Genomic DNA, 25763 nt, shown 5'->3' on the forward strand with positions numbered 1-25763 from the left:
ATTTAGACCCGTTCATCAAACAAATCGAAAATAACCCCGATATTCCAGCAGTCAGCTTCCATGGTAGTAACACCAAAATCATGGCCTATGCTGACGACCTGGCCATTACATCGCCCGATCCCTTAAGAACTATACTGGCTTTAAAAAACGAAGCTCTTAAATTTGGGAAACTATCGGGTTAGGCTTTAAACAAAAACAAAACTCAAATCATAATAAATAGTCAAATTAACTTGGCTGATGACAGGGTGGTTCCTAAGGCAAAATATCTGGGGGTCTTCATTTCTTCCAAACTAGACGAAATTGTCACAGACAACCTAGCCCCTCTTTCTGCACACACTAAAAAAGCCCTAAAACAAATTGATAACTTACACTTAACTTTAGTTGGCAGATGCAATGTCATAAAAATGACATATTTCCCTAAACTTCTCTACTTTTTCTGCACGATACCTCTAGAATTCAACAAAGCTAGCCTGCTGAAATTCCAACAAATATTCACTCAGTTTATTTGGTCATACTCCTAACCTAGGCTGGCTCTAAAACAACTATCCCTCCCAAAAGAACGAGGAGGCTGGGCTTTTCCCAACATCATACTTTATTACTGGGCCTCGGTCTTGCAGTACAGCTCCGAACTGGTGAGGGAACCACCCTTACTCTTTACAACTGGGCCTCCCTCGCCTTTTCAACTTCTATTGGGCCAGCAGCACTGGGGCTGCTTACTCCGAGAAATGTCCTACGCATATTACAAACGGGTGAGATTTAAGACGCTAATGAGCTCTTACAAAGTCTTCCATAATATCCGCAGAACTTTTGGGCTGGGTAGATTTAACTATTATTCCCCCATTCTTAACAACTGCAACCTCCTTGCTATCTTTGGAAAAACCTATTTCTCTGACTGGCACAAGGCTGGCATCTCGAAACTGGGAGACCTTATCACAAACGAGGGAGTCGTACCCTTCTCAAACTTACTATCCAAATTCAACCTGAAAAACCATGAATCTTTTAAACATCTCGCCATACATGATTTTCTCTCGAGGAAGGTTGGAGGCTACTCAGGTTTCATGGAAGTAGATCTTCTCAATAAACTATGTAACCCCATAGCCTCCCGAATCGGACTGCTATTCAACATCATAAACAGCCAAACCCCAGACGACCTACAAAACATAGCAGATAAATGGCACATAAAACTCGACTGCCCATGCAATATCTTCTTTAATTCATTAGCCCTCTCACAAAACATCTTACTGTCAGCCAAGCTGCAGACACAAAATTTTAAAACCATCTTCTTTCTGTATATTACCCCCAGCAAGTTAGCAAAATGGGGAACAGGCAAAGGTACTTTATGCCCTCGCTGCTCGGAATATGGAGCCGATTCAATTCATATTTTTCGCAACTTGCCCTAGGCTCTCTGCAACTCTAATCCGCGTGCACGAATTCCTAAGGGTGGTCACTAATCAGCATATCCCATATAATCCTACTGTCATTTTACTGGGCACACAGGCTGAAACCCCAAGGGTTAAAAGCGAGGGGCTAATCTTTGTCGCAATGGCAGTATGGCGTATTTGTGTGGCCTCTTCCTGGCTTAATCCTGAGCCGCCCTCATTCGCTCAGTGCCTGGCTAGGTCGTTGCTACCTATCACTTAGAAAAAGCTGTGTACTCCAAAAAGGGCCGCAAGGGTCTTAAAAAGGGGCTCGAGCTCTGGGGAAATCTTACAACCTGGCTGGAACAACAGGGGTAACCCCTGACCCCCTGATTTTCTCTGTGCTCGTGCTCCTTCCAGATCATACTACAATTTTTTTTCCCCTTATCCTCCCCTTTGTTTTCCCTTCTCTTGCCGTGTTCTCTACTCTTTCTTATCCTTTTCTCCCTCTTCAACTCTTACAATTGTATGCCTTAACTATATGTATCTGTTTTTTTTTTACTGGCTTATTTTTCTACTGCAAGCACATCTCTTTTTCTATCCACTTTCAATAGGAGGAGAAATTAACATATTTCTCCTAGTTATGCCTCACCTTGGGAGGCATTTGGATTTGGTGCTTTCCCAGGTGTTCATGACTTTGTTTATCTAGGGCAACATCAAATTCGAAGGGTGTTGCATGGGAAATCCCATTGCAACGGCCATGGTACCCCTCCCGGCGGTAGAGTAAGGCTAGCAGTATTTGCACTGTGACGTCTTACTCATGAGTTATGAGGTCTTTCAAAGCCATGCAGGATGGCGTTGAGTGGCTTCATAAATAGAAATGAGAGCCCTGCGTCACTTATGTACCACTTTACTTGGTGCAAAAGTGATGCAAGGCTCTCATAAACAAGCCCCCATGTGTATATCTTAGTATCATACAGTGTGGAAGATCATGACATCTTGCTGCAAGCTCTATATTATTGTCTTGGAAACGGAAAGGACAGACAGTCCTCATTCACATCCTTCACCCTGGACCAAGGCAAACCTCAGCATGGGGCACCACCATGACAGATGACTGAATGTTGCTATAGAAGGAGCCAAAGATAAATTTCACCTCCATTGATGACATCTATCAACGGAATATTATAATAGCTACATATAGAGCAATGTACACTTGTATGCAAAAAAAAAGGTCATAGTTATCTGTGCCTTTAAAGTTAGATATGTATGCACTAACTTTAGAGTAGTGTGAAAACAGCAGGCTGCCTTCAAACACTAAAGAAAATATCACTAGAAACATGTTATTTGTATGGATATACCAGTCACTGTATAAATTGTAGGCTAAGTGAAAATACCATGCCTTCGAACTTACAATTGCAGTCACATTTGTGTGGATACCTCCAGTTTCTCTGAAATAAAAACATATTTTGTATTGCAACAGTTATTATGGCTGAGATACCCGCCACCCCCTCTCAACACAATCCCCAAGGATGGGAAACCGGAAACGTTCTGAACTTTTGGAAGACGGGAGGGAGTGACCCTCCCGGCCGTATTTATTAAAATGTGAAACAAAATTAAAACGTTAAAATAACAGTTTCATATTAATGTACAATTTCATTTCCACATTTGCGATGTTTGGCTAACCTTAACATATACTCTAATACAGAGGTTCTCCTAGCCGAACTAACATCCTACAAAACTGTACTTTAAATTGAAATTGTACATCCTAACGTTTAAGGGCCAACGGCAAGGTCGTAACCGGTGTCAAGATCCCTAAACCAGACATATCCCCCTCACTTGTGAGGGGCGACCGCACAGAGGCGTACCTCAAGTGCATTTACCAATTTCCCTTGACTTGACGGGGGCCCCAATAAACTCGACGCCATTTAAAGGTCGTCCGAGGACTCGTGTGAGGTATCTAGAAGGTAGCGTAGACCCCCTCCCAAACCCCACACAACTTACCACATCTGCCGTCGCAGATGTCCTGGCCCCGGGAAATTCCCCAGGAGGGGGCTGTAGCCCCTCCTACCCAGGAAGGGGCCTTGACCGCCTTTCCTTTCCTTTCGGCGGCCCATCCTTAGAAGGGACCGCCTCCCCGTTGAGGGGCCAATAGCCACCTCCCTCGAGCGCTCCCATCCGTAATGGGTGACGCCCACCCCTAGTGATCTTCCAATTACTGCTCACCGATCATGACCTTACCGCCCGACCAAAATAAATACGACATTCTAACTAAATTACTAAATGACTAAATTACTAAAGACAGTAACAATTACGACTTAAAAAGGCATGATTACTGGTCAACACTAGTGCATAATTACTTTATTTGCAAAAACATACTACAATTTATTCATTCTTTATTGCATATTCAAAAGGTATCACGATGATCATCACAACCTGTAAAAATTAGAGTTATCACATCAAACTTTATTCAAAACCACTTGCTGTCCTCAGGGGCTGGTGGGTGGGTCAAAATTGGCTCTTCGTTCCGTCTCGAGCTCACGTGCAGCGAGGAGGTGCAGCTTCAGAGCACAGGAACAAGAGGATGCTTTCTTGGCTTGTGGCTCCTTTTATCCGTCTTCAGGGCGGGCGTAAACCCGCCCCTGCCTGCCCCGAAGGGCGTGGCCGGCCGCGTCAGTGTCTAGGCCAGCCCACTCCAGGGCGGGAAAGGGCGCGCCCCGGCTACGCCGCTTCGGGCATACCAGCCGAGGCTCGCCTCCCGCCCAAGATGGCTTCCCGGGGGGATCGTGGTACTCCGCCATACGTTCGGGGGGACCGAATGGTCGCCCCTTTCCATATAGCTGAGATACCCGCCACCCCCTCTCAACACAATCCCCAAGGATGGGAAACCGGAAACGTTCTGAACTTTTGGAAGACGGGAGGGAGTGACCCTCCCGGCCGTATTTATTAAAATATGAAACAAAATTAAACAGTTAAAATAACAGTTTCATATTAATGTACAATTTCATTTCCACATTTGCGATGTTTGGCTAACCTTAACATATACTCTAATACAGAGGTTCTCCTAGCCGAACTAACATCCTACAAAACTGTAATTTAAATTGAAATTGTACATCCTAACGTTTAAGGGCCAACGGCAAGGTCGTAACCGGTGTCAAGATCCCTAAACCAGACATATCCCCCTCACTTGTGAGGGGCGACCGCACAGAGGCGTACCTCAAGTGCATTTACCAATTTCCCTTGACTTGACGGGGGCCCCAATAAACTCGACACCATTTAAAGGTCGTCTGAGGACTCGTGTGAGGTATCTAGAAGGTAGCGTAGACCCCCTCCCAAACCCCACACAACTTACCACATCTGCCGTCGCAGATGTCCTGGCCCCGGGAAATTCCCCAGGAGGGGGCTGTAGCCCCTCCTACCCAGGAAGGGGCCTTGACCGCCTTTCCTTTCCTTTCGGCGGCCCATCCTTAGAAGGGACCGCCTCCCCGTTGAGGGGCCAATGGCCACCTCCCTCGAGCGCTCCCATCCGTAATGGGTGACGCCCACCCCTAGGGATCTTCCAATTACTGCTCACCGATCATGACCTTACCGCCACAGGCCGGAGAGTTGACCGGCTATCCGGACCCCCCACAACACTCCTGCCTAAAGGTCATGTCATAAAGTCCTTAGCCAAGCTATCAGATCTCCTATGAGTAACTCGTTCCCCACCCGGGACAAATGAACACCATCCCCCAAATACATACTGTCCCCTTTAATACAACCATGCGAAATAGAATGCAGTGTACTTGAACGGAACAATCTACTCATTTTATTATTAATTTTCCTTACTGAATGATTCAGAGCGGGAACCGAAAGAGCCCCCCGCCACACTTTCCGTGGGATCATATGGGACCATGCAATCGTGCACCCTGGAACTCTCCTCGCTAACCAACTTACCGTGGAAAGCATTGCCTCAAGAAGAAGTCGTCTACCAGTGGTCACCAAATCATTGCCCCCAAGATGTACTATGACTATAGACGGCGGTGACCTCGTCCGCCCTAACAAACCCTCAAAAAATGCTCGAAACTGGTCAATACAGAGCCCGCCCTTTCCGTAGAAGGACACACTGTACCCGTATTCCCCAGCCACGTGAAACATGTCACCTGCTTTGAATACGTCCGCGGCACGCCTCACATATGAGTGGCCCACGACCCACACCTCCTTTTTCACAGCCGGTGATGTCTGACCGCTGGCCCGGTGTTGGGTCGACTGCACAGTCCGCCCCGCCTCGTAGGCTTGCGCAACTGAAAACCAAACAAAAACAAGAAGCGTGAGTACATCATTACAGCTTCACAACATGTGCAACTGCACATACCTTTTATAACAATGCGAGGACCAACGCCCCACACGTTTAACTTGTTCGACATTCAGACCCCTGGCTGTAGCCTCTGTAGCAGCCCCTATCCGAAAGGAATGGGTCCCAAACTCGCAGGGGTTCAGGCCCGCGGCAGAAATCGACATCGCAAGCACCCGCTGAAACTGAAACCTCGTCAGTGGGGTGGCGTCAGCGTGTCTCAACAAGGTCCCCCCCCATGATGCCACCCTTTGCGCTAAATATTCCTCCACGCAACTCACCGGGCACATGGAAGACCCGGGAATCCTTCGTATGATTATGCAGTCCCCCATTGCACCCTGATCGGTCTTGGACCTCACAAACGAGACAGTCATTGTCTCCCCCCTGACCTGAACGTGCTCTCGGCACAGTACCCCCATGGTATCCTGCTTGTTCTTTGCCACTAGTTCGCTTACCCGCATAGCCCCATGGAATGCTAGCACAAAAGCGGCTCTGAATAACCTTGTTTCATACAGGGATGAACATGTTGCAGGGAGTACAGATAACAACAGAGCTAACCTATCCAGACCTATCGGGCGCCTTGCATCTACTTTGCGACCCTCAAGGCGTTGCCACCCACGTAGCGCTTTCTGCACAACGAAAGACGCGGTCGGGTCCTGAATCCCATGGGCCCTTGCCATAAAGGAAATGGCGGCCCGATGCCTCTGGGCCGTAGCCACTGATTTGCCTGCCTGATGTAACGACAGCAGAAAATCTACTACTAGTTCTTCCTGGCCCCAAAGCTCTCCCCTAGCAGCCCCCACAAAGGCCCAATATGATCGGAACGCCCCTTCATATGCCTTCCTCGTCCTGGGTGCTAAACTCTCTCCCACGAGGTTCTGTAGTTCGGGGCACCGAGAGACCAGAGAGCTTCGGGAAAGGGTGCCGCCACCGGGTCCGCTGTGGGCAGAAAACCCCAGAAGGCCTGCATACGAAAACGAGAAAGCGCATCAGCCGCTTTATTCATTACCCCTGGCACATGTTTTGCCTTAAATAGCACGTTCAATTGCATACACAATAACACAATTTCTTTGAGCAATCTCAGAACCCATTTGCATCGTGCTGCCTGGCTATTGATACACTCAACCACGGTCATGTTATCAGACCAAAACACCACAGATTGATCTCTGAATCCCTCAGGCCAAGTTTTCAGGGCCACAAGAATGGGAAAAAGTTCAAGAAAGGCAATGTTACTTGTCAGCCCACACTCACGCCACCATAATGGCCATTTTTGAGCCGACCATCGTGTGCCGAATATGGCACCAAAACCAGTGCTCCCTGCCGAATCTGTCCACAGCCCCAGCTCCTCGGAGGACACCGCCGGTTTGTTCCAGACAATTCGACCATTGAAATCCGCCAGAAATGCCAACCAAATGCGCATGTCCTGACGAACCTCTGCCGACAACCTTGTGCGATGATGACCCTCCTTCAGGCCGTCCATGGCCTGAGCGATCGAGCGGGAAAAGGGGCGGGCCATCGGCATGACTCTCAGGGCAAAATTCAGCTGTCCCACCAATTGTTGCAACTGGTGCAGCCTGACCTTGGACTTGCTAATACAAGCTTCCAGTGAAGCCCTGAATCTTATCACCTTCTCTTTAGGTAGTCTAAAACAACCTTCCCCAGAGTCGAGTTCGATCCCCAGGAACTCGAGGCAAGTCGAGGGACCCACAGTCTTACCTGGTGCCAACGGCACACCGAAATGCTTCATTAAAGTACAAAATTCATTCAAAGCCTGTCCACATTCCGGACCCCCGGCCGCCCCCAGAAACAAAAAATCATCGAGATAATGCATGACATGCTGTAAACCAGTCTTCTTTGTGAAGACCCATTGCAGAAAGCAACTGAACTGTTCAAAATATGCACAAGAAATAGAGCAACCCATTGGCATACATCTATCCATGTAAAACTGACCCTGAAACATGAAACCAAGGAGACGCTGATCGTCTGGGTATACCGGGAGCAACCGGAACGCTGACTCAATATCTGACTTTGCCATCAGCGCCCCGGGCCCTAGGCGATTCAACATGGCTACGGCCTCATCGAAAGATGCGTACCGCACCGAACACACTTCCGGGTCTATTGCATCATTCACGGACAGACCACGTGGGGCTGATAAATTATGTATCAGTCGGAACTCACCCGGGTCCTTCTTAGGGACCACCCCCAAAGGAGAACAAACAAAGTTAGCACACGGTGGCTCGTCAAATGGAACGGCAACTCGACCTCGAGTAACCTCCTTCCTAATTTTTTCTTGTACTACGGTCGTATGTTGCAAGACCGATATTTGATTTTTACACTTTCTTACACCCCGAAAGCCCCCCACTGGGATGCGGAAACCATATGAAAACCCGTTCCTCAACACCCCAGCGGAAGCGTGATCCGGGTATTCGCTGAGCCAAGGAATCATTGCCATGGTATCAACCGGAGTAGGTAAAGGCGCCCCTCGGACTATTTTAGACCTGTTTGGCGCCTCCTCTCCCCCCGTTATCACCCGTTTTGGCTCTGCACATGGACTCCGGATGGGATGGCTGCCCACACCCTCCACATTCGTGACGAAATTTACATGACCCCTGGGGCCTCGTACATTTTCCTCTGTTGAAGTTCCAACAAATCCCCCTTTTACCTGTGTTGCCGTTCGGCCTCGAGTTGTATTCGTTACCTGTACCTGATCGAAAGGGGGTCCCGGCATATTGGCGGGAGGATTCACCCCCGCTACTCCCCACTAATGGTACTTTTAACATACCAGTACTCTCCATTTTTGACCATGAAACAGAATCGTAACAATCCCAAGTTAAGTTTTTATCGTGCTCCTTTGCTTTTCTAAAAATGTTATCGTAACAGAACCACTGATTGCCCCCATATGATACGGAATATTCCATGATCCATGTCTGATAGATCGGCAATTCGGACAGCAACTCGGGTCTACGTTCGCCCATGATGGAGGTAAAAATTCCCCACGCCTTCCCCCAAGTGCCAATGTTTTCATCAACTTTAAAGGCGGCCATCTTTGCGCGCCAAACACTCGGATGCATGAGCTCCTTTTGGCTCTTAACATGCTCCATCTCATAATGATCAGTAAGCAACGAGAAGATGTTTATATACTCATTTGCCCATATCTTCTCCTTAATAGCCAGAGGGACATGTTGACCCAACTTTTCCCTTCGTGAAGGTGCCGACTCATCCCTTGCAATCGGCAATGGCCGCTTACCTGAACCGGAAGCTGCATCTGCGGCTGGAGCTGTTCCTGTTGGCTTTTCTACTGCCGCAGCCGGCGTGATAACTGGCGATGATGCCTTCACCGCCTCCCTTGTTTCACGCAGTTGCTTCATCAACTCTCGCGCGTCGTCAGCCGTGGCGCCCTCGCTATCTTTACCCAACCACGCTGCTAATTGTGCTGCCAACTCGGGCGGCATATTCTCCCCGGACACGGGGGTGACCACTACGGGAATCGGATTCCCCTCTGCCGGTACCGGAGTTGGCTCTTCGAGTGGCGCACAGGGAACCGGGATGTCCCCCCCAGCTGCTCCCCTTCTGGGCCTTTTGCCTTTTCCTCCCGGCGCTGCTCCCGCCAAAGGACGTTTCGGTCCCCCTTCTCCGTCTCTATCCGCCACCCGCTTCTTCAAATCGGTTACTTATTTCATGAGTATCCGCAGCATCTGGTCGGTAGTCATTCGCTTTCCGACCTTCTTAGGCATTCTCCGACAGAGTATCTGTAATACAAAAAAGAAAGATTACCACGCTCAAAATTGGCTCTTCGTTCCGTCTCGAGCTCACGTGCAGCGAGGAGGTGCAGCTTCAGAGCACAGGAACAAGAGGATGCTTTCTTGGCTTGTGGCTCCTTTTATCCGTCTTCAGGGCGGGCGTAAACCCGCCCCTGCCTGCCCCGAAGGGCGTGGCCGGCCGCGTCAGTGTCTAGGCCAGCCCACTCCAGGGCGGGAAAGGGCGCGCCCCGGCTACGCCGCTTCGGGCATACCAGCCGAGGCTCGCCTCCCGCCCAAGATGGCTTCCCGGGGGGATCGTGGTACTCCGCCATACGTTCGGGGGGACCGAATGGTCGCCCCTTTCCAAGAGTGCTCACTACCACTATGTGGGACACTGAAGCCCTTGCCTGCATGGGCAGCAAGCTACACTCTGTAGGGTGTGTGACTGTAAGGGTGCTGTCTTTGTTAAAAATGCCTGAATACGGATGTCATTTTACCGAACGCTGCAGTTAGCAGTGTGATGTGGGTACACGGGGGCTTATTTATAAGCCCTCTGCACCACCGGAACGTAACTTTTTGTGATGTTCTGGTGGTGCATGGCTTTTCATGGCCTTGTAGATGTGGAATAAGGCAAAGCAGTGCAAATCGCTGCCTTGCCTTAATCTGCCTCAAAGAGGAATTCCATAAGCTTTGACGCTGGTCCAGATTTACAATATCTCCTAAACCTTGGGCAGCGACAAAACCTTGCACCTCCTTAGAGCAATATTCACATTTCTCCTTGTTTTTTTCTTTTTTTGCATGTGTGCTCCATTCTTCTGCACACATGGAATGAGGAACACGTCTCTTGTGATTGTTTTTGTGCAGGAAGGTGTGCCTTCCTGCACAAAAACAATCCTGCCAACAACAAAAAGGGTGCCTGCGTTGGTGCTCAGCTGTAAATTGTGCGCCGGCACAGGCAGAAAGGACAGGAATGCAATGTATCTTGTAGATAGGGTGCATTCCTGCCTTTTCGGAATGGCATAGGGCAGTGCAACAAAATGACTTGCGGCGCTGCCCTACATCAATTCTTTGTAAATATGACCCATGGTACGTTTTGTGTGGGAGATACTTTGCATTTTTCAGTAAGCTTTCAGCAGGTCTGCAGACCTTTTTTTATAGTAGTCCTTTTAATAAGTTACTGCACTGGGTTTTCCAACCCTATATTTTGTTTAAAGTTTATGGTCCTATCGACATTATTTCGAAGAAGCCAAAATTGACCAGTTCTTGCTATATATTGCGAATTTGCAAAGCCTCATCCGTACTTTTTATAATAATTTCATCACTGCCTACAAGCCTGGGAGTTTTTAAAGCAAGGAATTTGCAAAAGATATGACGCCAATCACACCTAATACCATCAGTCTGACAGTTACTTGTTGAAAAAAAGATGGTCAATTTGTGACTCCAAAGTTTGAATTTCGGATGCCCAAGCAACAAAAAAAGCTCTGTGCTTCCCCTTCATACAGTAGCAACATTCAGACAGTCAACAGGCGTCTGTGTGTGCAATTAAACCACAGAGTAAGTGGCTGGTGCTCTCTGAAATGATTTTATTCTATGTGCTTGTGTGTAATTTCCTGTCCTGTTTGGGAGGAGCGGTGTGAGGGATTTACACCTCTGCTGGTGACGTCGTAATTGGGCTGGTCGGCAGAGTTTCTCTAATTCCAGTTCCGCCTCCTGCAAACTTTTACTGAAAGCAAAAAGATCACAGAAACATCTTAGTTTTCAAAGCCATCAGCTTTCCGAAAGAAGCCCTTTGAAAATATATATAGGTTCTGAATTTGTTACCTTTAAAAAAGAGACGCTGCAATTTTCTATACATGCTGTTGTTCACCCATCTGTGTAAGAACAACAGGAGAAGACCCATAAACCTCGTTGGGATGGGTGTGTCGTGTAAGCAGAAACAATTCCCAACAGCATGCGTCATATGATTCAAGCTGACTTTACAGCTTGAATCATATGACCATATCCCGTTCTGTGCTCCTGTTCAAATAATCTTGTTTTAAGTGATTACAACTTGTTTCTGTGGAGCCATTATTTGATGTAAATACTTTAGTTCATGCGTCGATCACTCTGTTCACTTTAGCACTTGCACCTTCACTATCACCAATTGTATATAGCACCTTGCACCAAGTGCCACTTCGTTGTCACATGATCTGCTCTGTACAGTGCTGTTTTAACTGTATTGTCATGTGAAAGACCATTCCCTTTTGCCTCTTGGTGAATAATACTGCCTTTTTCAAAAAAAATTCGAGTGACTCCTTGTTTCTTCCTTTTTTGTAATGCACATTGCATACATTATTGAAACTGTCTTTACATGATACCTGTTGGGAATTGTTGTTCACCCATCAGCACTCTTCTTTCGTCTGCTGCATTTTATGATCTGAATAACCAATGGGAAATGGGTTTCACAGTAAAAACGTGGCGCTGATGACAATGCCAGAAGAAATATATACTGTTGTATCTATTTAGCAAGAAATTGGAATTTCCCAGCACATTGCCTTATCATTAGTTCAGACGAAAGGCATATCTTGTGACTTTTGTGTGTTTTTTTTATTGACAGCAGCTAGGATTTTATGAAGTGTATGTCGAGGTATTAATGAAACAGTACAAGAGGGTGTGATTTGGGAACGCGCAGTTATTGACTCTCGCGTGATTCCGGAAGGGGCCAGTCAAGGAGACCCTTTTCAGAGGAGGAGCTCCGCCCACTTCCACATTGTGCAGAAGTGCAGCTGCACCGACACTGGCAGTATGGCTTGGCCCAGGTTCTGCTGACGGGCCTCCCACACCCCTACTTATTTTGGTGGTTTTCCTCAGGATATTTTTAAGGGAGAGCAAGTGCTGGAGAATGTGTTCTTTCTGTTTGTCATGCACCTTTTTTGTGCAATCATAGTTTGTGGCCATACATTCCTCCATATATAGCCCCAGTTGATTTGCCTCAGTGTAGACGGCAATAAAGAGTCCATTCAGTCAGTCAGCGCTTTACCTTTCAAGCGTTGTCCATATGTGGAGATTAAACAAAACACTATGGGCTCAATTATGAGTCTGGCAGTCCCAGGTGGCGACGTTCTTCCAACTGTCCTATTACAACTAGGGCGGTCGGACTGCCATTGCCCCACCCCAGTTGCCAGGGAACTGCTGTTCGCTTGCAGAGTTGCGGTGCTCTTGAGGCAGCAATATGCTTGGCAGGACGCATATTACAAGTTTCTTCTCCGCTGTGGTTTTCATTGCGGTTCCTACTCCATGAAAAACCGTAGCACAGAGGAAGCAAAGGGGGCCCTACAGGGCCCCCTTGTGCCTCAGGAGCATGGGGTGCATGCAGAGTGGCACTACATGTGCCCCTCTGTGTGCATGCACCACAGTTCCTGTGTGGCATGGACTTTACAAACAAACTTCTTTGAGGCCTCCATCCTACAGGCGGAACAATCAAGCAAAGAAGTATTCAAGATTGTTCAATCCTTTTTCAAGCCCAGAGCTATCGAGACGGATATCATCCCTTCAGTAAATCTCTGCGAATCCATTTCAGACTTCTTTGATACCAAAATTTTAAAAGTCTATGACACTTTTACGGACCCTGAGCCGACATTAATGGATGAGCTAAGAGTCTCTGAGTGCCTCATTACCCCTTTAAATCAATTTCAGCCTATTACCCTCTCTGAAGCAGTAAAAGAATTACAAAAATGTAAATCGGGAGGCCCGGACGATCCCTGCCCACCTAAACTGTGGAAACTAATGTCGGAAGCAATTGCAGTTCCCCTCCTACACATATGGAACACGTCCATTGCTACGGGCACGTTTCCGGACTGTTGGAAACAGGCCACACTTCTCCCGCTGAAAAAAAAACCCCAAGGCGCACCAGATGATCTGAACAATCTCCGACCCATCTCTCTACTTGCAGCCCCCGGCAAAATGCTTGAAAAAATAATCCAGCGGCAGCTTAACAAATTTATTGAAGACAGCGGCGCCCTACATGAAACTCAGTCGGGCTTTAGGGCCGGCTTCAGCACGAGACGGCCCTCATTGAGGTTGCCGAGTCTATCAGGTGGTCCTTAGATTCAGGGGCATCAGCTATGCTGGTGCTCCTGGATCTATCAGCTGCTTTTGATACTGTAGATCACAGCAGATTGCTGACCCGACTTAAGGACATAGGTATTCGAGACAAAGCTCTCAACTGGCTACTCTCCTACCTCACTAATCGCTCCCAGAAAGTGGCCTTGGGCCCCTTCTCTTCTGGACCAGAAAATCTCTGGTGTGGTGTCCCACAAGGGTCGGCACTCAGCCCCCTGCTGTTTAATGTATACTTGGCCCCACTCTTCACCTTGATTGCCAAATGGGGGGTCAAGGCAATATCCTACGCGTACGACACGCAATTAGTCTTCCCATACACAGACACGTCCGAGGCAGCATTTAGCAAAATCAGGGGCTGTCTGCAAGACGTGGCCAAGTGGATGAACACAAACAAACTTAAAATGAACGCGAGCAAAACGGAGGTGCTATTCTTTGGTAACCCCAAACATCCCCCTCCGGATCTGTGGTGGCCAACGGAAATGGGCCCCGCCCCATCTCCCAGCCCCCATGCAAAAAATCTAGGAGTAAAATGGGATGAGAAGTTGTCTTTCTTGCCGCATATACAACAGCTCACCACGGGCTGCCTGCATAAACTCAAAAATTTGCGGACATTTCTGCCTTTGCTACCAGTCGAGTGCCGGAAAACGGTTGTTCACGCAACAATCACCTCTCAACTCGATTACTCTAATGGCCTCTATCTTGGTCTACCTAAATATGCGGTGCAACGCTTACAAATCGTGCAGAATGCGGCTGCGAGATTAATAAAACGGGTCCCTTTTAGGCAGCATATCTCTCCGCATCTGCACGAGCTGCACTGGCTACCAGTGGCAAGCAGAATTAAGTTCAAAGTCTTAACCCTTGCTTTCAGAGCGCTAAAAGGCACATGTCCAAATTATCTGAAACTCCGACTTCCCCGCTACCACCAAAAACGTGAGCTACGCTCAAACTCCCTACTCAAGCTAACTGTACCGCACATAAGGAAAGCGAGACTTGGAGGCAGATCCTTTTCGGCCGGCACGGCGAAACTTTGGAATACCCTGCCTCCTGCCATCCAATCCGCCATGTCAGAAGCAAGCTTTAGGAAACTCCTAAAAACCTGGCTTTTTACGCAATAATCCTGCCCCCCTTCCTGACTACTTACTTTTGTTGTGGGACTCGCTAGCGCCGGGACACCTCCCCAGAGGTAGCTGTTCGCGCTCAATAAATTTCTGTATTATTATTATTATTATGATGTGCCGGAACTGCTTCTGGCACTCCCATTGCAGTGTCCATTTTATGAGGCACCACTGTGGGTATGTCAAAAAAAACAGCCAGACATTAGAAATAATCGTAATCTGGCGGGCGGCCAAACCACGGGTTTAGTAGTGCAGGATGGACCTGGAACAGCACCGCTAAACACGTAATCAGGCCCTAATTCTTAAATTCTTAAAAGTCACTAATTGTTTGACATATCAGTTACTAATAAGCATGGAAAACAACAAGCACCCAAAAAATGAATAAAATCTTATGGCTTGCAAACATGAAATCTCCAGCGTACTTGCTGAGGCTCCATTACCAGTGGGATCATCCAGCCTCATCTGCTTATCCTTCAAAGGTTGTGCTGGAAAACAAAACTGGTCATTCCTGGTGGCTGAGGTTTCTCGGAAAGCAGACACTGCTAAGCTGACCAGTGATTTCATGGACATTAAGGCCACAAGCGGACTTGAGTCATTTTTGGATCTAGTGTCTATTTCACTTCATAGGAAACAATACTTTCAGTTTTGAATAGCCAATTTACCCTTTCAAGTGTTCACATCAGTATGGGTAGGAAATGGAGGCATCTCTTGCGCTTTCTGTGACTTCCCAAGAGAAAGTGTCTCCAATGTTTAGTATGCATGTCCAGGTTACTCATAGCCTCAGCTTACTTGTCTTGCACCTTTATGTAGGTTAATAGTTGTATGGAAACCCTTCGCATCCTAAGATCTGATTCGCCACCAGTAATGGCTATTTCTATCCCAAGATTCCCGGGTGCCATGTGGGTGCTTTGTAGCAAAGCACTTTGCTGTCCTTTCACATGATGTTGTTTATGTGTACTGCATTCTGTATTTCTGTATGTACTTATTGCTGCTTTTTGAATGCTCTGGTTTAATGGCACGCTCCGTTTTATCTGATAGCCAACTGTGTACACAGTTACTGTTTGTAGACAATCTAGGAAGTATTATGAGGAATGACCCTATTTTTTAAAGGAAAATCTATAGTATCTTACGTATTGTTTTATATGATCTATTTGATTATTGATTTTTTAAACTTTGTTTATTGGTTTTACGAATACAGTACAAACAGGCAGACAGTTGCACTGCACAGAATACAATAACGTACTGACAACGGCACATGGTATACAGCATCTATACACCCCAAATCTTGAGAGAGGAAGTCTTACATAATATAGGAAAAGAGGATACAATGAAGGTGTGACAATCTGAACAGTGGCGTGAGCAATGCTACTCGGGGAGTGGAGGGTCCATAATAAGGGTAGGAGGGCCGGCAGTAGCTCGAGCAGGGGAGCCCTGAGTGTCACAGCCAGGGGAGCCCGGTAAGGAACTAGCCTCAATGGTTGAAGTCTGTAAATATGAAATAAGGGGTGGCCCATATATCGGGAGGACGGCTGGCTGCAGGCATTAGGTCCCAAAATTCACCCAACAATGTTTGGCTGTGGGGAGCGTCATTCAGCCAACCGACCTCAGTCAGACCCGGTTTATGCCCCCAATGGAGCGACAACCTGCGTTTAGCCAGGATGAGAAGCATGGTGGTCAGTTTACGGCTGATGACTGGTGTATGCTTAACATATCCAAGAAGACAAACCAACGGATCAGGGTCTATTCTCACAGAGAAGATAGCGCCAATGGTCGCACACACCGCCTGCCAGTAGGTAGAGACCCTCGGGCACAACCAAGCCAGGTGCGAAAAGTCAGCAACGGGAGCAGAGCAGCGCACACACCTATCTCTGGCTAGGAGCGCTATTCTATGCATTGAAGCGGGGGTGCGATACAGCCTGTGCATATATTTAAAATGAATTAACCGCAATTGATAGTTGGGCGAAAAGCATTTGATCTGGTTACAACAATATAGCCAGATGTCCTGGGGGAGATCCCTGCCAAGGTCTTTACTCCATGCCGCACAAGCCCTGCCAGTATTAAGGGGGAGGCGGCCAGGGACATGGCATAAAGCCTAGTGACTAACTTCTGGACAGAGCTAGAAGAGAATACCCACTAAAGGGCAGCGAGTTTAGGCGGAGGCCTCAGAAATTTGGGTGGAGCTCCCTTTAGGTGGCATGAATTCGGTAGTAAAAGAGAAGCACAGCAAAATGGTCCGGATGTTATGCGACGTGGCTCGCCCGGGCATGAATCCAGACTGATCCGGACGCCCGATCAGTGACATTAGAGAAAGAAGGCGGGTGGCCAGTAATTTAGAATTTTGTTGTCGATATTGATGAGGGACAAAGGGCGGTAAGAATCGCACAGCTCAGGGGAATTATCAGGCTTAAGGGGAAGGATTAGCATGGCTTTACGAAGGGAAGGGGGGAGACACCCACTTTCTAGAGAAACATTATACATGGCAGCATGGTGAGGAACCGAGAGGGGCTCATATTGCTTATAAAAGGCCGGGGTAAGGCCATCTGAGCCGGGGGCTTTGTCCCTGGGAAGACCTGAAATAACAGCAGACATCTCCTCCTGAGTGAACGGTTTGTCCAAATACTCCCGATGCGCATTGTCCAACCACAGGAGTACGAGGTTTGATGATTGATTTTAATTATGTTTCACATTATATTTATTGTAAATAGATTGTTCGTTTATGGCCCTGGTGGCCGAAATAAAGTGATTTTGATTGACTGAGGGAGTAAGGAAACACTTTACTATGCCAACAAAATTGAATAATAATGAGAGTGTTCAGTACTCAAAGTGATCTCATAGTGACAGATTTCCAAGACTGCTTTTAAGACTTTTTCTTTATCGCACATTCTCTGTGATTCTATTTCAGAAAAGAATGATTCTGGTTTGGAGATCTGAATGGAATATATCATATCTTCCACTTCAAGATTGTCAAACGCCTTGTCAGGTTCCTGTTCAGAAGTCTGGCAAACCTAAATCTAGTATATCGGCAGGTGCACAAATTACATCTATTAAGCAACATTTTGTTGGAGTAGCAGGTTGTGTCAAGAGACCTTAAAAAGTCCGCTCTCAGAAACTAAATCTAATGTTTCTCTCATCCTAGATTACTTACTAGAAGAAACTAAAAAAATGTGCAAACTTAAATGATCCAAATTACAAATACACTACAGAAAATTGATGGAAAATTGTTTAGTTTGGAGCAAAGAATATCTTCACTTGAGTTTCAAAATATTCAAATGAATACTTAAATTGTCTCCTTGAAAGAACAAACAGAGGATATAGTATACTTTTCTGCCCTCATGCATGGCTCACAATCTCACATTGACTACATTTATGCTATAAGAGATTTATGCAAATGTAAATGCAGTATATAGAAAGATGGGCTATATTGATTTTGGACAGATTTTACTTTACACACTGTAAGATTATTATTAATATTAATATTGCCCTTATTAATTGCATTCATTATTAACTGTTTTATTTCAGCATTTGAAAATTTTGCAAAGCAATATCCTATTTTTCACAACTACGCTTTTCCAATTTTATGGCACATATTTAAGGCAGCTTTCAGAAACTTTGTTATAAATTTTGTTCATGAGGTGATTTTTTTTACAAATAAGCGACTCCTTTGTTATTCAAACATATTTACAAAATTGAGAGCATATATATATATATATATATATATATATATATATATATATATATATATATATATATATATATATATATATATATATATATATATATATATATATATATATATATATATATATATATATATATGACTAACCTAAGCAATATTTAGATGAGCTTGTTAAAATTAAGAAGGAATAAAATCAGTAGAACATGCCTGTGGTTACTTGCTTAATGGTAATGCCAGGTATTTCAGTGGGAAAAGTAAGTCAGTAAAACTATTAGCTAGTTATCTATAGGTCGAAAAAGAAAAAAATAGTATTACGTGTATAATTAATGACTAGGATGAAGTTTTACTTCCAAAGTCGGGGATATCCCAGTTTTGTAAAACAAAAAAGACATTATATACCCTAGACACAGGTACTTCAACTTATAATGTGGAGAAATAAAGAGGTGTTTTAGAAATATTAGGAAGAATTTGAACAGGTCACATGATATGTACTCTTTAGAAAGTGATATCTCAAAGGAGAAACCTGCTAATGATACTGTCCTGAATACAAAAAAAGAGAAATATTCAAGGATCTAATTAATGATTTTCGAGAGTTTTATTTGCAATTTCCAAAAATCTTTATACAGTTGCTATTTAATTTGTATAATCATTTGTTGATGACTAATGAAACAGAAGGGTCATTCTTGGCAGTCTTGGTTTGTTCACTACTCAAAAAACATAAAGATCATAGAACATAACTTCTTACTGTTCCAACGTGCACCACATATCTTCAGGAGGTAATGTTTGAGGGTTAGTCACAAAAAACTGTTTTTTATTTTGTGTGTGGAAACATTGGCTACTGCTATCTATATAGCAAGCAGAGTCATAAAGATTACTTCCTATATAGTATACATCAACAATCTAGTTTCAGCTATGACCTGTCCTATTGGATGAATGGGCCACCTCCCTCATGTTTTGCCCAAAAAGAAGAATGTTTGTCAGGCTGAGCAAAGGATCTTCCAGACAGGCACTCTTTATTTTCAGGCTAGCCAGTCAGGAACTAGACATGCACTAAATGGCTGCCTGAGCTGAACTTTACCGGATTGAAGATGTCACAACTCCTGTGGGCGTGACCCCTTCAGCCTGGCTATGTACATCAAGGCCCTCTCACTTGTGATGAGGGGAAGCGTCACTGATTGCCTCACACTTGGGGACTTCAGTTCTAAGCCCGGAAGTGCCCAGAACTGAGTGTCAATCACTGACACCTGTGACGAGTAGGGACTGCTGCCTCCCCTCATTGGCTGAACAAAGGCCAGCCAGTAAGGGAAGGCAGCAGTCCCAATCCCCGTGGGACCTCCGAGGCAGAGCTGCACAGGTAAGTGTAATTTAAAAAAAATGTTTGGTGAATGCGTGCGTGCATACATGGGTATGTATGTGTGTGCCTGTGTGTGAATGTACGAGAATGCAGTGTTTATGTATCCTGTCCACCCTCTCCCTGCTAAAAGTACCGCTCGCCATTGTCTAGTTAAGATTAAGGAATATTAAGGAAACTTCACAGTACAGTTTCAAGTAATACTTCTAGATCATTTTGATACTCTCCTTAACATTATGATTTTATTTCAGAATAATTATGATACTCCTTATGAAATTATCCAATGTTTCTCATTCTATTCTTCTTAAGCCAAAACTATTTTTCTAAATCCATTATTCTTTCATCTTTTCTTATGATAATATTGATTGAATCCATAAGTTATTCTAGTTAATACCCAGTATAGAATTCTTCACAGACATGTATTTTCCGCCGTTTGTCACATTTTTAAGCTTAATTGTGTTCTAGTTGTTGTGTTTCTGGACTCTTACTTAGTTATGATTCCTTCATCAACAATATATAACATTTATTGATCAATACAGTTCTTGTTTTGGTAAACCATCACGAGTTAAGGATATGCCACCTGGGAAATAAATATCTACTAATTGAACCTCAAAGAAAGTCTTTTGAGGCCACTTTATGGATAAGAATGCACTATACAAATGTTACAATACAATACATGTCCTAAAATGCCAATTCCTTCTTCACAACATCAGTTGAACATTAAAGTTTAACAATATCCACTCAGTTGGGTACTAAGCAGTGCACTGTGGTGTAGGTGTTGATGGAATGGATCTCAGATGCTCTATCTTTACTATGTGACAGTGAGTGAGAAGATATGGATTCCATTTCAACGGATGTGAAGTGAAAACTATCTAGGTGGTCTGATGAACATTGGACCATCTGACATGCGCGGTGGCAGACATTGATGGAAAAAGCTTGTCCTATGCCACATTTTATAAGTGACAGTGCATTCCTGTTTCACAACCCATTCACCAGTCATCGGCCACCCACCAGCGAGTGGAAAATACATTTTAACCATACTTTCCAGAATGTAATCTTACGCTTATCCTGTTACAGTGTGTAGCTTCTCCTGCAGACTGCCTTCAGCCAGGACTTGCTGATGACAAAGATTATGTAGAGGCCTCTTCGTGAAATTCAGACTAACTTTTGTTTTATTTTATTTTTATAGTTCTTGTTGGTTTGCCTAGTCACATTTGCAGAGGTCAAGGGAATTGCCATGAATAGTTTAATAGAGATTGAAATGAAAGTGTCCTTGTACAATATAACTGGTGCTCATGTAAAGTGTCCACCACCTTCGGATTGAGGTCTCGCTATACAAATGTGTAAAAAATAAATAAAAGAGTGACCCATAGAAACCTAAATGAAAGTGAACCCGCCAAAAGAATACACTCAAGGGGTGAGCTACGAAAAGGGAAGAAAAATCAATTGGCGAGATTAGAGAATGCGTGAGTTGTTGCAAACTAAGCAAAAAGTTTGCACATTATGTCAACTTGTCATCTTTCATATTAAGGCTGCATTTGTTTTCCTGGTTCCAAAAATGCAACCTTAGAAGACAATTTGCCAATCAAGTATTCTGTGTATCAATTAGAAGGCCGAAGAATACGTCCTTGCCTTTCAGAACATGTGAATTATTTCATTCAAAATCTGCACGTGATCCCGGGTCAAGGGCAGCTGCTTTCCCATGCTGAGATTTTGAGATAGTGCTGTCTCTGGTTGAAAAAACACGAGGTCATCACCAGTGCCAGAACCAGGGCCGTTCCCGTTGTCTCTGCTGTGCAAATGCAGTTTACAGACATTTGCGGTGGTCATGTGAAAGTTCATTGTGGTTTTATTGGCTCTTCCCATGAAGTGTATTTACTCTGCTATCGAAGGTATGCTTGCTGTACTTTTTGCACTTATCTTGGCATCGGTGCGTCTGCTTGGAGCTGAATGCTTAGTAAACACGTTGAATCAGGACTGTCTAGTATCCTCTGAACAAACATTTAGCAAACGAACTCCTCTTCTCCCTGCTTTAGCAAAGCAGATTAAATACTTTTAAATTGAACTGTGACCCTATAAAGGCAGCTTCTGACACTAAAAGAAGTACTTTTTATTTATATAAAAAAAATAGAAATAATTTGCAGTGGGTGTTGATTGTTCTCATCAGATTCCCATGATGTTTAGTTCGTTTCGAGCCCACTCCAATGTATACTTGCAATTGTTTCTGGGATGTTGCCCGCACTTTGATGTTCAGAAAGTTTTCATAAGATGGCCTCTTTACAGAAATTCTATTATATCCTGATTATGATGAAATTGTGTACTGTGGGCCGATATTGGAGTCGATTTTTAAAAAGCGTCTTCACATTGATTAAACAGGGAAGGACTAGGTGCAACTTCCAGTCATGTATCATACTATGTCTTTATATATCTCTTTGGGGAAACTGTAAATAAATATTTATGCAAATAATTACATCGCACTTGGTAGATAATTCTTGACAACATTTAACTAAACAGAGCATTGGATATTAAATGTACACTCCCCTTTCGTAGCAAAGCAAAGCAAGAACAGCTCTTCAAAATCATTGAATAAACATTTTTTTTTAAAATTTGTTTGTAGAACCCGTTTTTCCACACCACTACGCAAACATCAAATGCGCTTAATATAAAATAAGTGAACATTCTTACATCGTGTTTTGAGTTTGGGCAATGGATAGGCTTACACTGGAATATACAGGAATTGGGAGTAATGGGGAAATTGGGAATGTATGCTTTGAATGGAATTATATTTAAAATTATAATTCATTCATAATTCATTGTGGTGAAAATTTCAGTCAACTCGTTGAAAAGAGTTTCCATTTGATTCAGTTGCAGAATCTGGGAAATGTGTGAAAATACGTATATTTTTTGCAAACTGAAAGGAAATGTGAAATTTGGCAAAATTACAAGGTGAGGTTGCCTTGATTTGCCAATATCTTGCTTGACTTTTTGTTATGTGAGCACGCACCACTTAAAAAAACGCCTTGCATAATACAACAGGAGGCAGTTTCCAGCAAAAGTGTCTCTCAGCAAGTGTCCCATGAGCAATAACTATGCGAAATTGTTGACTGCAAAATTATGCCCAAGCCTAGTTTTGCATATTTATGGGATACTTGTCATGATCCCAATTACTTAAGTACATTTACGTCTGTAGGTTTCTTTTCGCTTTTGGAGTAAATTGTCAATTAAAAAAAAAAAAATCTCAAATAATTCTGTGATCCTGCAAAACAGTGACAGTGACTGCCTTGCAAATGTTCTCTCGCATACCTGAATTTGAACATACAAAAATGTAAGTCTACCTTTACACATGTTTAGATGTTTAACAAATGTTAATTTGTAGTTTAATGTTTTGTGTTATATCTGTATGTTTACCCCATGAAACAATGCCTCACCAATTTTTGGAGCGTTAGCTACCAATGCCGACGCTTGATGCAGCATCATTTTGGCTTACACTTACCTGTCTTGCTATTTGTGTGTGAAATATGCATGTGCGTCCGTGAGTGCATGTGTCTGTGTGCATAATTTTGCCTGGAATTGTATTTCTAATTTTTCACTACCCCTATGACACTCAGCACAACAAGACAAGGAACACTACAACTCTCAATATTTAAGAAATTTAGATCAACCTAAATCATGGCGACTTGAATGCTTAACAAACACTTGTTTTTTAACACTAATGATATGATAGCTGAGAATAATGCAATAGTTCTTGTTTCAATCCTCCAAAACTAAAGTAAGATTAATATTTGAAATTGGTGTGTGGAATTTCAAGGGGAACTATGCTGCATGTTAATGCCTGATGAGGGTGTTTGAAACTCTTGGATATAATTATTGCACCAGGATGTGACATTAGTAACTGCCATGGAGCACCAAACCTACATTTACACACAGCTCATTGTTTTTTAAAATCTTCTAATAATAGCTGAAAAAGAAATTCTCTTTAGACATGAAAGGACTAGGGAGTTGGTGGAAGCTATAATTTAATTTAATTTACAATACTTAAACCTAATGACAGCAACAGGAAGATGACACAAACAAAATATTTATTAGACCAAGCCGAATTTGAGCAGCCTTCTAATTTTGTGTCTCTGAATCGGTAAATACAAATGTACAGGTGGCATCTGTAATTAAAGGATCTAGAATTGAGAAACTGTGTTTTTGATGAGGAAAGAATATTAGAGCATTATTTCATTGTACTTTGTTTTTGCAAGTGTAGGGTAATGTAGAAGATGCTGTATACTGTACATGACTACACAGCAGTCACAATAGGTTTAGCAAACCAAAAAAATGCATAAAACAATTCATTCAAAACTAAATTATACCTATATAAAATTTGAGAAAAGTGAAGTTAGAGTTTGCTTCGTTATAACACCTTAATATATGCTTTAAAAAATAACTTCAGAAAAGCACCTAAAAAGAACCTTTAAAGTGCAGCTAGTATGGGGATTTTAGGTTACCTCTATTGCAAACCCACAGCTCATGGTGGAACCGTCAAGGAGCTCCATGGAATCGGTGAGGACCACACAACGTCCTCGCCCACAGCCATGTTGTTTCCAGCGCAGTGCAACAGTAATGGAATTTTTTGTATTCCTGTATGCAAGCTCCTGGAATATGCCTCATATAGGAAAGTGAATGACTAAAAGCGCTAATAAGAGCAGATACAACCTTACATATATGTCTTGTTTACCATAGCTGTCACAAACTGGTCTTTTAGACGACACGGATGAAGATGTCTTTGAATTAAGATGCGGCCATCTAGCTTCCGAGGCAGGAGTGAATAAAACAAGAATCTGGGACAGCTCCAGGAAATAAATCAGCAAGAACATAAAACTGAGGTCCAAAGAAAAAAACTTCAGACTAGTCTAATCATGAGTCAGCCAATACTGTAATGGCAGAGCAGCTTGATGAAGAGGAGACTAGAGACAGCAGAGCTCCACAGAAACCAGGAGTGAGCAATGAAAAAACCAATCGCCACACAAATGGACTTCCCACTAGGTTCTTTTATATAGTAAAAAAAGACAGGAAGTGATTAATTGTGGAAAAAGGTTTGGACATCTTGGATTGGGATGAAGTAGGGTTACAGAAATTAAAAAGCAAGAGTTGAATAAATACAAGTTGTATATGCTAAAATATAGGGAGGCCATTAATATTTATAAAGCGGAAATCAAATCTGCGCAAGCCACATATTATGAAGAAAAACTCACTCTGGCGTCCAACTCTCCACTGGAAATCTTTCACATTGCCAAGGATCTTCTTAACCCCTTGCGTGCTGATGACGGCTCCTGTCACTCATGCGTCACAGTGCTCCTGTGCTGATGACGGCCGGGATACCGTCATGTCCGCGCCCGCGATCGGAATGTCCAGCACAGGAGCGGGATTCCGGCAGCGGGCAAGGGGTTAAATCACCTTCCTGCCCCCCCCCCCCGTTACCACTGATGGTGCCCGAACTCGCTGTTATGAACTGGCAAATGTCTTCCACAAAACAATTCTTGCCATTTACACTACATTCCCTCTTCCGCCCTGCTTTCCTCATACTGTGATCTGAAAACGACACAGGGTCGTGACTCCGAACCAGTAAGGCTGAGTCCTAATTACCTAAACAACAACACAACTGCCAGTACTGGGTATATTTTAAATGAGTTTTTAGAATAACCCCTATGGGCAAGACATAAGGGTCCGGATTTTTATTTGCATCACTAGTTTATTAATTTATTTTAGCACTAATAGAAACAATTATTTTCATAAGCAAGATGATTTACGTGTGTATATACAAAGAAAGTTGAAAAACATTATAATGACAATGTACTTATACAAAACAATTTGTACAATATTTACTGCTTTCCTCATACGGCATGTTATCTTTGGACCCTACTCCTCAGAACATTGAGCACCTTCTGGAGGAAATCTCTCTGATGGATCTCAAGTCTCTAGGAACTATCCGGGCTCTGGTAAAATCGGGTTCTCCCAGAGACCCAGCACCCCCCATTCTTTTGAACTGAGTCGCTGGAACAGTCTCCCCAGTGATATTGGAGCTGATCAATTACTCTATCTTGACT

The sequence above is a fragment of the Lissotriton vulgaris genome, chromosome 10 (genome assembly GCF_964263255.1).
Source record: "Lissotriton vulgaris chromosome 10, aLisVul1.2, whole genome shotgun sequence".
NCBI lineage: Eukaryota > Metazoa > Chordata > Amphibia > Caudata > Salamandridae > Lissotriton > Lissotriton vulgaris.